Below are 14,194 nucleotides of genomic sequence, written 5' to 3'. Positions count from 1 at the left end.
TGAAGTCTTCTAGGCCATGGAGCAGACACAGTGCAGGCAACAGAAGGGGAAGGTAAGTTTTCCCCATTCTGCCGCCTGCAGATCTCCACCAGAGGGAGCCTCTTCAGGGCAAGAGGGGAGTATAGTTGTCAAGTTCGGAATGAACCAGGCCTTCTTGTCAGGAACCTTCACTATGAAAAGTGGGAAAAGCTGAAAACTCAAAAATCAAAATCAAGAAGCAAAGTCCTAGTGAGCCAGGAAGCACGCTCAGGGGTGTGCTGCAGCGGAGGTGTGAGGAGCAACAACAGGAAGCTCAGCCTGGTTGCTCTTTCCTGCTTCAACAAAGCCGTAGATGCTGTTCTGTTAACTCTTTCTCATATTCACTAAGCAACAGCACCAAGCCGAGAGGAATGAACAAAGCTGTTCCCAAGAGGAAACAATAAATTTGTAGATTTTCTAGTTTTTTTTCCCTATTATTATGTATTCATTTATTACACTGTGGAGGAGAGTTGTGACTTCCCAGCTCTGTTCAGGCTGCAACAATGGTGCTTGCTGGGTTGGGAACATCTGCCCACTGGTAGCTGGACTGACCCCCACATTAACAGGGTACCAGCCTAACACCCTGTATAGGAATGTTGAGCTCTTCTGTTCAGTCATCCTAGGCTTGGATGCTAAAACACTGTTAACATTTGGGGTAATTACTGCTGATCATTGCCAACAAGTGAGTGGAGTTAGCTACAGCCAGGATACAAGGGGAACAGGGCATGTCTCTTTGGATCAGAGGAGGAAGCTTAGATTTAGATTTTGTTAGTAGTTTTGATTTACCAATAAAGCCAAATCCCAGGAAGAGGGTGAGTTTGGACACTAAATGCAAGGTCTGTTGAAGCTGGGCTAGGGATTCAGACAAAACAGCTAGTAGATGGTAACTATTATAGAGGAAGTCGGAAGCCACCCCTCTGTTAGGTTGTCTAACACTTTACATTATAAAATGACAGGTTTCAGAGGAACAGCCGTGTTCGTCTGTCTTCGCAAAAAGAAAAGGAGGACTTGTGGCACCTTAGAGACTAACCAATTTATTTGAGCATGAGCTTTCGTGAGCTACAGATGCATCTGATGCATCTGATGAAGTGAGCTGTAGCTCACGAAAGCTCATGCTCAAATAAATTGGTTAGTCTCTAAGGTGCCACAAGTACTCCTTTTCTTTTTACATTATAAAAGATTCTTGCAGCCTTTTTTAGAGAAGCTCCTGTCACAGTTCAGGGCAACTGCACCTGTATTTCCCCACAGTGGCCCAGCAAGGGCACCCACTCTTTGGCTTCCGGCTTCCCTGACTGTCACCTCTTGAGTGGATGTTTGCGTCTCTCTCTCCCTTCATGACTGGAGTATCTCCAGGCTGAACAGTTCCCTGCCTTCCCTGTGTATTTCCCAGCAAAAGACAGACTGCCTATGCAGATCTGCTTGCTTTCTCCTCAGACATTAATAACTGCCAACAGTTAAGCTGCCACACAGCTCTTTCCAGGAATGCTTATTTAGTCTTAAGGTGTAGCCTGATCTATAGATTATGAATAAAAAATCCGTTATCACTTTGAGGGTTGACAGGTCCTTGTCCCAAGCTCAGGCCTAGTATTATTAAAATTATTATATAGTTGTGAACCCCGATGTGCACAGGTGCAACACACACATACTATAGGAACACTTTTATATTTACAGATAAATAATTTATTAATACATTTAGCAAAGTCACACACATACTCTAACTCAGTAAGGTAGATAGAGATAATACAGAAAGTGCATCCAAACATTCATACTCACACCATCCCTTGCGGAACAAGTTGAAATGTTAGCCATCATCTTCCTCATCACTGTCACCTTCCTCATCTTCACCAGTGACCATCATCCTGGGCCCTCCCAAGGGCTACGTCTCTTTCCTACTGCCCCCAGGCTGGGATGCCACTTTTATAATATGTTACGCTGACGTTACCATGTCTAATGCATATTCAGTAGTGGTTTCTCCTCTCTTTCTTAGTTGTATTTCCTCCCCTTACCAATGTTAAGGTGTCCTTCTATAGGTTAATGTATTTATGATTTCACCCCATTATCATTTACGTCAATTCGTTGCCATGGCACTCTTGCGGTCGGATGTTCCTTCCAAAAACTTCCAGAAGCTGGTGTTAGTTCATGCTCTGTGGTTGACTGATGTCATTATGGACAAAATTCCTTCCTACACTCTACTTCCAGTTTCCCAAAACTTATGATTTACCTAAGTTTATCTATGCCAAAGTTCGTAGGCCTCAAGTCTCATGCTAACTGCTGAAGCCAATGTCTTGCAGGATACAAGCCTGTAGGTTCCTTGCATTACTGCTGAATATAATAAAGCAGAATATAATGTAAAGCAGAGAATAGAATAGAGGCAAGCAAACCCACTGGACTACAAAGGTAAAAGCATTACAGAGAAACGTCAAAAACAATATAAGAACCTATATGCATGCTAATAAGCTTACCAGAGATCACCCCAATTCCAACATGGGCTCTGGGAGGTGATTGGTCCTTCAAATCCCACAAAGGGGTCTCTTCTGTGATCACAAGTTCATAACAGCCTTAGCTCAGAACTAACACACTCAGGAAAAGTTTAGTCAATCCTTTGTATAGGTCAGGAGTCTCCGATCTGGAATCTTCAGGAGCTAGGTGAGTAGACAAGGTTTTTTTCCCCTGCAGGGTGTAGTTTCAAGAGGCTTCCCAACTACTTTACATGTATTGTCCCAAACAGTTCTCTGAAGTTTCTAACATTTCCCCAAGGTTTACATTAGTCAGTCTCCTGGAAAAATTACATTCAATCCTACAACAGTACACAAACACTTGCATTTTTAATATTGTGGACCCCAATGATATTAAAGTTAATTCAATAATGTTTAACTTAATTCAGTAAGTTTTATCCAAGATATTGCAGGAAATTGCCTTCTGTCAACACCTCCATTGTTTGCCATGGGCCAGATAGGTGCTTTTTTTTTCTCCTACCAAATTCTCTTTCAATCAAATCTGAACGGAAACTTCTGAAAATCACTATTTCCCTTCTGTTGCTTATGTTGGCAGTAAAATGTTGGCAGCATGCATTCTAATCTAAGGGCTTGTGTACCTGGGGAAACTGAATGGCAGAATTGTAGCAGCATAATTACACCACTGTAGTTACACCAGTATAACAGCCCATATAAATATTGTATTTTGGAATAAAAATGATTTTATTTCACTCTAATTATTTTGCTTTGGAAGTCAGTTTCCTCATGTGGACAAAATCCTAAGATTGAGCGCATGCACTGGCCCAAGCAGCAGCGCACCTGGTACTGGGACCCCTAGGAGCAGATAGCTTCCTTCAAGTAGAGAGAACCAGATCAGGCTCCCCTTGCCTACCAGCAGGTGGCCCATCCTCCCCTCTCCCCGGGACACCACATGCGGAAGGAGCTCCCCTTGCACTAGGGGGTGGGGAGCGGGACAACAAGCACCAGGCTGGGCTCCCCATGACCACCCTTTCCACCCGGTATAATAGTCTTCTTCTGCTGCCCAGCTAATGTAGCTAGTCCTGTTCAAGTTGTGCTGAAGGTTCAGGGTTCACGCCCTACTAGTTGATGCAGGCTGGGGAGTTGCTACAGTTGCAATAACAGAATTTGTTTTTATCTTTTTAGTTTAAGAAAAATGCCCTAGGAAATTCCATAAAACAAACAAAAACCCTATGTTAAAAGAATGTTATTTAATGAGGCAAGGATCCTGGGGCAGAAATAGTATGCGATCATGGAGCTGAAGACTACCCTTGTACAGAGGGGGGTTGAATTAAGATGCATGAGACACTTAATTCTGACATTTCCTAACTTTGGTGTGTGCTTGACTTTGCAATCTAAATAATGTTCTTTTAACACATTTTTATATGTAATTATTCTTCATATTATAGTAGCACCTTGGGCCAACACTGTGATAGGCATTGTACAAACACTCAGTAAGAGAAAATCCCTCCCTTAAAAAGCTTGCGTCATAAATAGACAAAATTTGGAGAAAGGAAGTTGTATTCTCCCCATTTTACAGATGGGGAACTGAGGCACACAAAGACTTTCACATATGAGCAGGCTGGGTTGGTGTCATGGGCTGGCTGGTCCTTCAGGCAATCTGGACTCAGCCTTCCCATGCCTTAGCAGCTATCCAATGGAAGTTGGTCCAGTAAAAGACATCACCTCATCCACCTTGTCTCTTTAGAAGCTATCCCTCAGCCTCAGTCTTGAGCTGGCAACATAAGGGCTAATTAGTGACCCTATTTTGGTATAAGGGGACTTAATTAGAAAGAATGATCCCAAGTCTGGTGGTGAAGCAGGGAGTGTGCTACTTAAATAGAGCTGGGAACTCAGCAGATAAAGGAAAACTCTGGCTGGAGGAATAAGGAGCCATGCTCTCTGGGAAGAGCTTGAGGAAGTCAGGCTGAGTCATCCACTGGAGTAGAGTAAGCTCAAGTGGAAGGGAAGCCCTGAGATAGGGCCTAAAAGGAATAAGGAGATCCTCCAGCAGAGTCCCTGGTGAAGGGAAATAGTAGGGGAATCCAGCTGGGGAAGAAGCAAGATAAGAGAAACTCTGCAGGTCCAGGAGAAGGGGCCACGAAGCAAAGAACTTTAGTGGAGTCTGAGAGCAGTAGAAGATCTATTAGTTTGGGCATTTGATTTAGACGTTAAGCTGGATCTTTTGTTACTCTGGAAGGAGAGTGAACTGTTAACCTGATTTGGCTGGAAGGCTGAGCCACAGAAAACCCAGGAAGGGAGTCAGGGGAAGACACCAGCAGGGACTGGCTATCACAGCCAAGGAAGTGGCCACCAGGACAGGGAGGGGTACAAAAGGTGAAGTTCCCTGCAATGCTGCATCCAGGCATGAGGAGGCACCCTAAAACTGAGGACATTTCCTCTTACAGCTTGATATTAATTAGTGAGCAAGAGAACCAAGGCTCCATAGTTCAGTACTCTGCTCAGTCAGCCAGTCTTTCTATAACCGCCTTCAAAAGCGGTGTAGACTTGAGGCCTCCAAGCTTTTCTGGATCATAGCTGAAAAAATAAACTCTTAAATTGCACATTATGGATTTATTAGTGATTCCCTAGATCTGATCGCCACAATTAAAATGAGCTTAGAGTGGAGTACATATTATCCATTAATTACAGCTCCTGGCAGAAATGATTCACCTGTGATTCCTCCATGCCCTACCTCATTAAAATGGCAGCTGTCTGCCCACCCACTTCTGCAGCTTTAGAGAAATCCCAGTAAACAAAGGCCTGATGTGCAACATCCACAACTCATTCATTAGGTTGTCATTGCCCAGGCAGCTGTCTTTGCTTCTGATTTGAAGAGAAATTAGTCTTTCAGTCATTATTCTTTTTCCAGTGGTTTTGTTATAATTATTATTTCATGACTCTGCCAGGGTTGAGAATAGACTTGAGTGCATTTCTACCACACTCCATTCTAAACTGCCTCTTTACAGCATATTAGAGAGACAAGGTGGGTGAGGTAGTATCTTTTTAGTGACCCAACTTCTATTGATGAAAGACAAGCTTTCGAGCTACACAGAGCTCTTCTTGACAGCATGGCACTGTTAATCTGTCCTGGTGACTAAAACATGTGCTGTGCTCCTTTTGTGTAGTGAATCAAACACAGCCCAATTAACCCTCTCATATCTAAGAAGAATTTGTTTGGAAAACAACACAATGTGCATCAATCCAAGCCCCAGAGAGCAAATCACCATGAATGTTGTGCTAGCCACACCCTGTAGCTAGAATAAGGGTTTTTGGGAGACAGGGAGGATCACATGATTAGGAAAGCACCATAACGACATTGATTTGGTGAGCAGGTCCATGTATTTTATTAAGGCTGCCATCTTGTGTTGCAGAATCTCAGATTTCATTTTAAAAAAGGCTTTAAACCTAAGGTCTGGTCTACACTTAAAGGTTAGGTTGGCAGGGCCAGTGCTTAATTTGTAACGAAAGAGCAATTAGGTGCCACAGCTCAAGCAATTTTTTTATTTTCATAACTGATGCAGCAAGCCCAGAGGTGCCAGGACTATGAACTGCCAAGCAAGCCCAGAGGTGCTGGGGCTCAGCCCTGGCACAAATTAAGCACTGGACATAGCTACAGTGTTTCAGGGTAAATTCACAGCTCTGAGCACCATAACCTAATCCCTGTGGTCCATCAACCTAGCTACTGTTGCTTGGGGAGGTGGAGCTCCTACAATGATGGAAGAGGTTTTACAACAGCATAGCTATTTGCCCTGACTGTGGCAAAAATAACCTTCAGATAGTGAACTGAATCTATCCTCATCTGATAGGTCTTTACTGCTGTATATAAAGGGAGTGGGTCGTAATGCCTTGATTATATGTGCTATAAGACCCCCCATTAGCATGATGCTGCCTTTTGTTAAAAGAAAAGGAGTACTTGTGGCACCTTAGAGACTAACCAATGTATTTGAGCATAAGCTTTCGTGAGCTACAGCTCACTTGCATCCGATGAAGTGAGCTGTAGCTCAAGAAAGCTTATGCTCAAATACATTGGTTAGTCTCTAAGGTGCCACAAGTACTCCTTTTCTTTTTGCGAATGCAGACTAACACGGCTGTTACTCTGAAACCTGCCTTTTGTTGACAGTCTCAGCAGAGAAGCCAAACACTGAATGTGCATGAACTTCCTGTTAGAGGATTTTCCCTTTGGATCATAGATGAGGCACAGTGGGGAAACAAGAAGCTTGCTTTGCAGCTCCCATACTGTATCAGTTCTGTGGGTGAACTGAAGAGTCTTTCGTTTCCACAACTGTCAATCTGGCACTTTTCACCAGCTCTCAAAGAAAAGGTAGGTGTTTGCAGAAGCAAAATATGGTTTGTTTTGTGAGTGTGCCACTCCGAGAAGCAGACACTTTTGAGATTGTCTGGATCAATAAAATGCCTCAGTGCTAATGCTGTGTACAAGGTGCATCTCCCTTGTTTGGGCAAGAAAATCATTTTCCTGGAGCTCTTGCCTTCGTATAGAGCTAAATGTCTTGTATACAATGACAAGAAAGAGCCCAGGGTGAGTGTTCAAAATAAGAATTATGGGGTCACCTGGAGTGCCAAGCTACCAAAGGATCGATCCAGTGGGGTCACATGCAGGGCCAAGTAACTAAGGCACTGATACTGGATCCATGTCTCAAAATGTAACCAAGTCATTAGCTAATGACAGAGCTGAGAGCTGCAAGGGGACTTGGAGAAGGAGGCAGCTGTTTAGAAAAGGAACATGAGAGCAATACAGCAATGAAGGGAAGTGTGGGGACTGAGAGGTGAGACACAATATTGCACCTGCCAAATGAGGCCTGGTCTCAACATCTTAGTACAGTCATGAACTGTATCAGGGAAACTGATCATAGGAAAACTAGATGGGTTATGGCATCTAAGGGACCTCTATACCTGAACTCTGCTCACAAGCATCTACGTAAGAAGGGCAGAGAGAAGTGCAATCAGGAACAAGGTGTGAGGAAAACTAATACTGCCATTAATAATATGATAATATACTCACCCCCCTGGAAGTATAACAGTCATCACACATAGGCAATGGGCTCAAAGGGCTGCACTTCTGCATCAACCACCCAGTGACAAGTAAACACAAATCAGTCATGCACTTTGGGGCAATTCCATGATTTCTAGCGCACCTCTGCCCACGTGAACAGTAACTAAAATAGGTTTCAGAGTAACAGCCGTGTTAGTTTGTATTTGCAAAAAGAAAAGGAGTAGTTGTGGCACCTTAGAGACTAACCAATTTATTTGAGCATAAGCTTTCGTGAGCTACAGCATCCGATGAAGTGAGCTGTAGCTCACGAAAGCTTATGCTCAAATAAATTGGTTAGCCTCTAAGGTGCCACAAGTACTCCTTTTCTTTTAGTAACTAAAATATGCACAATTTACTAAAAAAAATGTTGGCCACAATGAGAAACTGCCAATCTAACAAGCTATGGTCATACTCCACAGCCACCCATCCCAGGCAAAGTCCTGAGAGAACAGAATTTATAATAGAATCTTAAAGCATCCAACAAAAGTCACCAGTCTTGGGAAAGCAAATTCCAGAGCCAAGGGCTTCTACTGAAGATAATCTGCTAGTTTCCAAACAGACAACTCTGGAGACTCTTAACAGAAGCCCTTGAGCTAATCTCACTATTGCTGCAACATTAAAAAAAAAGGAGGGGGGATGTATTTGAGGTTAAAAGAACCCAAGGCCTATAATTATTATTTATATCGTGCTGCCTGTGTGGATGGTGCTTTTAAAACAGATACAGCTGAAAGATCCCTCGCCTGTAGACCTCATTTGTGAAGTGACACTGCATATTTCCAAACAGATAGCCACTAAGGAACATTTGCTCTTTGTTGTATGCTTGAGATAGGAATTCACAGGTCAAACGTGGGAGGTGCAGTGCCACAGCATCTGATATCTAGGGATTTGTGCTGGAAATGGCCCACCTGTTGATCACTTTAGATAAGCTATTACCAGCAGGACAGTGGGGTGGGAGGAGGTATTGTTTCATGATTTCTGTGTGTATATAAAGTCTGCTGCAGTTTCCACGGTAAACATCTGATGAAGTGAGCTGTAGCTCACGAAAGCTCATGCTCAAATAAATTGGTTAGTCTCTAAGGTGCCATAAGTACTCCTTTTCTTTTTATAAAAGGTCTAAGCATTGCTTTTGGTACAGATTTCTTTGCTGGGTGCTGTGTGAGACGAACTCGCAGTGGTTTTTACCACTTTTAGCATCCTGACCTTTTATGTATTTAAAATTAGCATAAAATGCTAGTAATTTATACCTATGTGGACATGTCTGATCCCATGACTACATTAGGGCTAACAATTAAAAAAAAATCCCAATTAATCATGAGTAAAAAAATAGTTGTGATTCATCACAGTTTTAATCACACTATTAAACAATAAAATACTCATTTAAATTTATTAAAACTATTTTTGGATTTTTTCTGCATTTTCAAATATATTGATTTCAATTACAACACAGAATACAAAATTGGTATTCTATTATTGGTTAATAGTGTGATTAAAACTAATTAGATTTTAAAAATAGTCACAGTTAATCCATTTGTTTTGCATTAATTGCAGGCATTAACTGCGATTAATTGACAGCCCTAAACTAAACAGATGGCAGAGCGAGTCTGTTGCTTACTAAACTGAACTGCAATAATCTTATTATTTTTTGCAAAAAGAAAAGGAGGACTTGTGGCACCTTAGAGACTAACCAATTTATTTGAGCATGAGCTTTCCTGAGCTGTAGCTCACGAATTGGTTAGTCTCTAAGGTGCCACAAGTACTCCTTTTCTTTTTGCGAAGACAGACTAACACGACTGTTACTCTGAAACCTTATTATTTTTATTTGGTTTTTATATTCTTTCCAGGATGGCAGCTCTACTGTCATAGGTTCATTAATGGGGTTGCAGTTGGGCCCCATCGTTGTGACTTCAAAAAGCATTAGGCCTAGGGCATGGTTTACAATAGGGTGATTACCCAGGTTGAGTCACAGTAAGGATCTGAGGAGGGAGAACAGGAATGAATGTTCCCTAAAGGTTTAGGAGGAATGAGATGGGATTTTACCAACATAACAGGAGCAAAAGTGGGACTAGAAAGTAAGATCATCTTTACGTGTTCTGTATGACCCTGTTCCAGCTTTTGCTTCAGCCGGCTGCAGATGGGCTCTCAGAGGGGCGGTGGAGACAGGAACACTTGCACCTGCTGGACCACGAAGGGGATTGTAGCACAAAGGCCCAGGGCCCTGTGAGCGTTGTGACAGCGCAGGCTGGAGTGCTGGGTACTGCACCTCACCGTTATGTACAACGTGGGAGCTAGAAGCGGAGCAAGCGAGTGGAAACCAAAGGGGGGCTGGCTAGCCACATCCATTGCCCACCGGGGCACGCTGCGGCGGCATCTCCCTGCTAGCCCGCTCAAAGCCCCGCGTCCCCCAGCTCTTCCCCCTCCCCTCGGCTCAGTCAGGTGGCCCTAGCAACAATGCCTCTCGCGGGCACCCAATCAGCGGGCAGCTGCCTCCGCCGAGCCAATGGGAAGGCGGGGGACAGAGGGGGGGGCAGGCCGCCGGGGGCTGTCCTCCTCGGCGCCGCCATTTTGGCTTCAGAGAAACAAAAGAGGCGAAGCGGCTGGCCGCGGGGATCTGATACTCAGGTAACCTGTCTCTCCCGCCTCCTTCGGGCCCCACCGATCCTTTCCACCCCCTTTCCGGCAGCTCCCCTCGGCTCCTGTGGTCCTGAGTCTTCCCCCCCCGCCCGGCTCCTGGGCCCAGCCCCTCCCAGTCGCTACAGCGGTTCGGGCGGCCGCGCCCGACCCGCCCGGACCCGGAGGCGCTGGCGAACCGCTCGGTAGCCTGCGTAAGCGGGGCCGGCCTGTGGAGGTTACGTTCCTCCCATGGGGACCCGGCGCCGGGCCGGGCCAGCTGAGCTAACTGGATCCCTGTCCCCTCCCCCTCCTCGCTTCCCCCTCTCCCGGTCGGGCTGGTCTGGGCTTTTGGGGTCCGGGTCCGCAGAGCCCTGCGTCACTGCTGGGGGCCGTCCAGGTCCTGCCTCCCCGTGGGACGCGGAAATCCCTAGCAGGCTTTGTAGCCCGCTGCCCTTGCTGCCTAGTTTCCCCCCCGCTCCGCTCCCGACTTCCCCTCGTGCGGCCGGCGTTGGTGCCGTGCCAGGCATACGCAGAAGCATGGGGCTGCCCCGTCGTTGTGTTTGGCTGATGCACGCACAGGGGTCCCACTTCCACGTCCCTCAAAGAGGTGCTCGTGTGCCTCTGTTTCTTTGCGTGCGGACTGGCTTCATGTTGCACCGGGTTCCACTCAGTTATTGCATTTTTCTCTGTAGGGGCTCGGGAGGAATTTATAACTGTGGGGTGGTGGGAGCACTTTTAGCACCCGCGCATCATGTTCCTTAAGGAGACCATTTCTCTTCTCTCCCTTTCCTTCTCTCCCAAACAAGTGTTCAGAAATTTGGTGCTAGTTTCTGGATGTCCTCAAATAGTGAGGTAGCCAGAACTTCTGAGGCAACAAAACCAGAGTTTTACAAAGGGTAGTTTTATAGTAAGAGTAAAAGTGGATAGTTTTCCATTCCTTATTCAGTGTTCTTTACCAATTTTAAAACAGTGTTGCTTACCTGCTTAGATAGTGGGGGGAGAAGGGCTGGGTTTTATTTTTTTTGGTTCGGTATAGTGGATACAAATTAAATTTAGTATTTGCTCCAAAATCACTGAAAAATTACAGAAATGGAAATAAGGTAATTACATTTCTTGTATAAGGAAACACTTCTTGATTCAATAAATGTTTGTTAATCATAGTTCCAAAGTACTACACTGCATGCAGTAGAAACCCTGTTCTGCAAATGTTTTGTAAAATCAAGGGCTAATAAAATTGAGTGTGCATGTGATAATGTTCTCAGGCACAGGGACAAAAAGGCATTTTGGATTAAGTGAGGTTTTGTAAAATGTGGTTTCTGTTGTATTAACATTGCTGCCAAAATAAACTCCTGTTGTAGTTGTCCCAAACCATCCTGTTTTGGGCCTTGCATTCTCTAGAAAGAAATAACCTGTTACCTAACACATGTTAAAGTACACCTTTCTTCTCTAGTGTAGTCATACACTGAATCACCATATAGTGATGGGTTTCAGAGTAACAGCTGTGTTAGTCTGTATTCGCAAAAAGAAAAGGAGTACTTGTGGCACCTTAGAGACTAACCAATTTATTTGAGCATGAGCTTTCGTGAGCTACAGCTCACTTCATCGGATGCATACCGTGGAAACACATATAGTGATGGGCTTTCTTCTTTTTATTTGATACAGCAACCAAATATATTCCACGGTTATTTCAAAACCAGTATTTTAATAAACGAATCTTGTGTTCTTATCCTTTAAATAGTCCAGAAAAGCTTTGAGGAGAACTTCTCTAAAGAGGCAGGAGGCTTTTTTTGGTGCCTTTTTCTTACGACAAACATTGAACATAAGAGGTAGTGTTTGGCTCTGGAGATTAAAATTAACATGGGCATAAGATATTTTTTAGTTTAGAAAGCTTCAGACACCGTTTGATTTTGAAACTTGATTGATCTTATTCAGCAATTATGTAGCTATAAACCCACTGGAGAGCTGCTGCTAGGAATATGTGGGAGTTGTGTGCTGAATTTGAAGCTTAAAAAGAGAAACTAAAAAGAGGATCTTTGCACTGAGTCCACTCTTATATACTCATGTAAAATGTATGGGCATTTTTGTTTCATATAATTTAGTTCTCACCCCATTTACAAAGTTATTTAAATTGAATATGTTGCCGCTTTAAAGTCAAACATATATATGTTACTTCTGTGTATCTTGCTTTGTTATATTTTGGAAGTATTAAAGTTGGAAACTGGTTAGGAATACATATGATGGGTAACACAATTTCCTCCCACACCAGTGGAGAGGAGAATTTCAAATTTATAAGACACCCATGTGCTAGAGGTTTTGAAAGCCCATTTTGTCTTATGGGTGTAATTCATAAAGTCAAAAAGTTTGTGGACTTAAAAATTGGATGTAGCAGTCCGTGAATTCCAGTGATGATTAAACCTGGTGAAAATCTAAACAAAAGGAGCTCTCAGCCATGCCTGTAGCTGTTCCATCACTTCACACTGACTCAACAGATATTCTGAGCTTCAGCGTGACTCTCAGAATGACAGTCCTAGAATCTTATTAGGTAGATGGAGACCTTTGAGCAGGGTTGAGGAGCACCACTCTAAAAAGAATTCCAGCAGCTGGGGTGAGACATGAGCATCCCACTAGGGCCCCTATGCTTAGACCTTGCTGTTATACCTCCTTATTTTTGTATCTTCCTCTGCCCAGTAAATGTAACTTAAAAAAAGAAGCAAAAGCGTTTGTCTGAGATAGCCTTGGTATATTGGTTGAAGGGGCATGGGCAGCAAATGTCAGAAATGTTACTGTTCTGTGAATACACAGAAGGAAAATGTGTAGTCATTTTAGCCCCCCCAAAAAAACTAATTTAACTAGGACATAGGAGCCCCAAAGGGATTTCATATCTAGAAGGGCAAGTTAAATAATAGTATTGGCTGTTTTTTACAGGTTTTTAAAATATTTTTTACACCATTATATTTAGGAACAAAAATATGTGTACACAACATTAGTGACTAGGATAAGTAAGACAAGGCTTGTACAGAAAGAAGTGAGTTGCAGAAATTTATTGGAAACGAATATTAAACACCCAAATAACTTTTAAGTTATGATGGTGATTTCATATAGGCAAGTAGACTATTCATTTATTTAAACAGGCCAGTTTTCTGTAAGGCCACATCTATGTTAATATTACGTAAGCATCTAGAGGATCCGGCCAAGACTGGGGTCCAAATTGTGATAGTTCTTACATGTAACATAGGATGTTCACCCTGTCTTGAAGAGTTAAATACAAGTGGTGGGAGGGGAAGTGGAGGCACAGAAAGGTGAAGTGGTTTGCCCAGTGTCACAGACAGGTAGTGGCAGAGCTCGGAATGGTATCCTGAATCACCATCTTATGGTCTGTCTGTCTGCTAGAACACACTACCTCCATTTTGTTGCCACTGGTTCACCTACACTTGTGGTAGCAGCAGTGGGAGTATTAATGGGCCCAGTGCTTTCCCACAAGCATTTTAACCACTGTTTCATCTAACCCTGGTAAGAACAGGTCTAGAATACACAGTGTCCGAAATCATAGCATCTTAGTTTAGCTTATAACAGTGAAATGGACTTGGTAGCTATCATGGGAAATTTTAGGAAAAACATCTTGGTGTACACAAGGTCTGAAGATACAGTTTTTGTTTCATTTAGTTGTAGTCCATTGTAATTAGTTGCAATCTTTAACATTAAGCCAAGATATAAATTAAATATTTTCAGGGGATTGTGAGAATTGATAGTGAAGTTCATCATCTGCATTTGATTTTTATTGCTTTCTCTCACGTATAACTTGTTCTGTAGCTAAGAATATGCTCACAAAATTCAATTATCTGATCAAAAGGTTAGAATATAGCAATATTTAAATGGTAATTCATTCTTTGTTGCAATGCTGTTAAAAGTGCTGCCTTGGTAATTCTACTATTTTCTTTAATTCTGAGTTAGGAATACAGTTTAGGAGATTGACGTTATACTACCTGTTGTTCTGTTCATAATGTTAGGGTAGGAGCAAAAC

The 14,194-nt window shown here is 43.2% G+C and overlaps 1 protein-coding gene across 2 annotated transcripts in view; it reads left to right on the top strand.

The window, feature by feature from the left end:
- The first annotated feature begins 10,091 nt into the window (after positions 1-10,091).
- The window catches only part of IP6K2 (inositol hexakisphosphate kinase 2), a 33,567-nt gene continuing 29,464 nt past the window's right edge, over positions 10,092-14,194 (top strand). Inside the window, exon 1 of one of the 2 annotated variants that reach the window (XM_048857540.2) lies at positions 10,092-10,182. The gene's annotated coding sequence lies outside the window, so the exon portion shown is untranslated. The remainder of the gene's footprint in view (positions 10,183-14,194) is intronic. The other variant, XM_048857541.2, reaches the window with a different exon arrangement.

The sequence above is a fragment of the Caretta caretta genome, chromosome 7, assembly GCF_965140235.1.
Source record: "Caretta caretta isolate rCarCar2 chromosome 7, rCarCar1.hap1, whole genome shotgun sequence".
In the NCBI taxonomy this organism is placed as follows: Eukaryota; Metazoa; Chordata; order Testudines; family Cheloniidae; genus Caretta; species Caretta caretta.
This window is presented reverse-complemented; position numbering and strand designations above follow the sequence as displayed.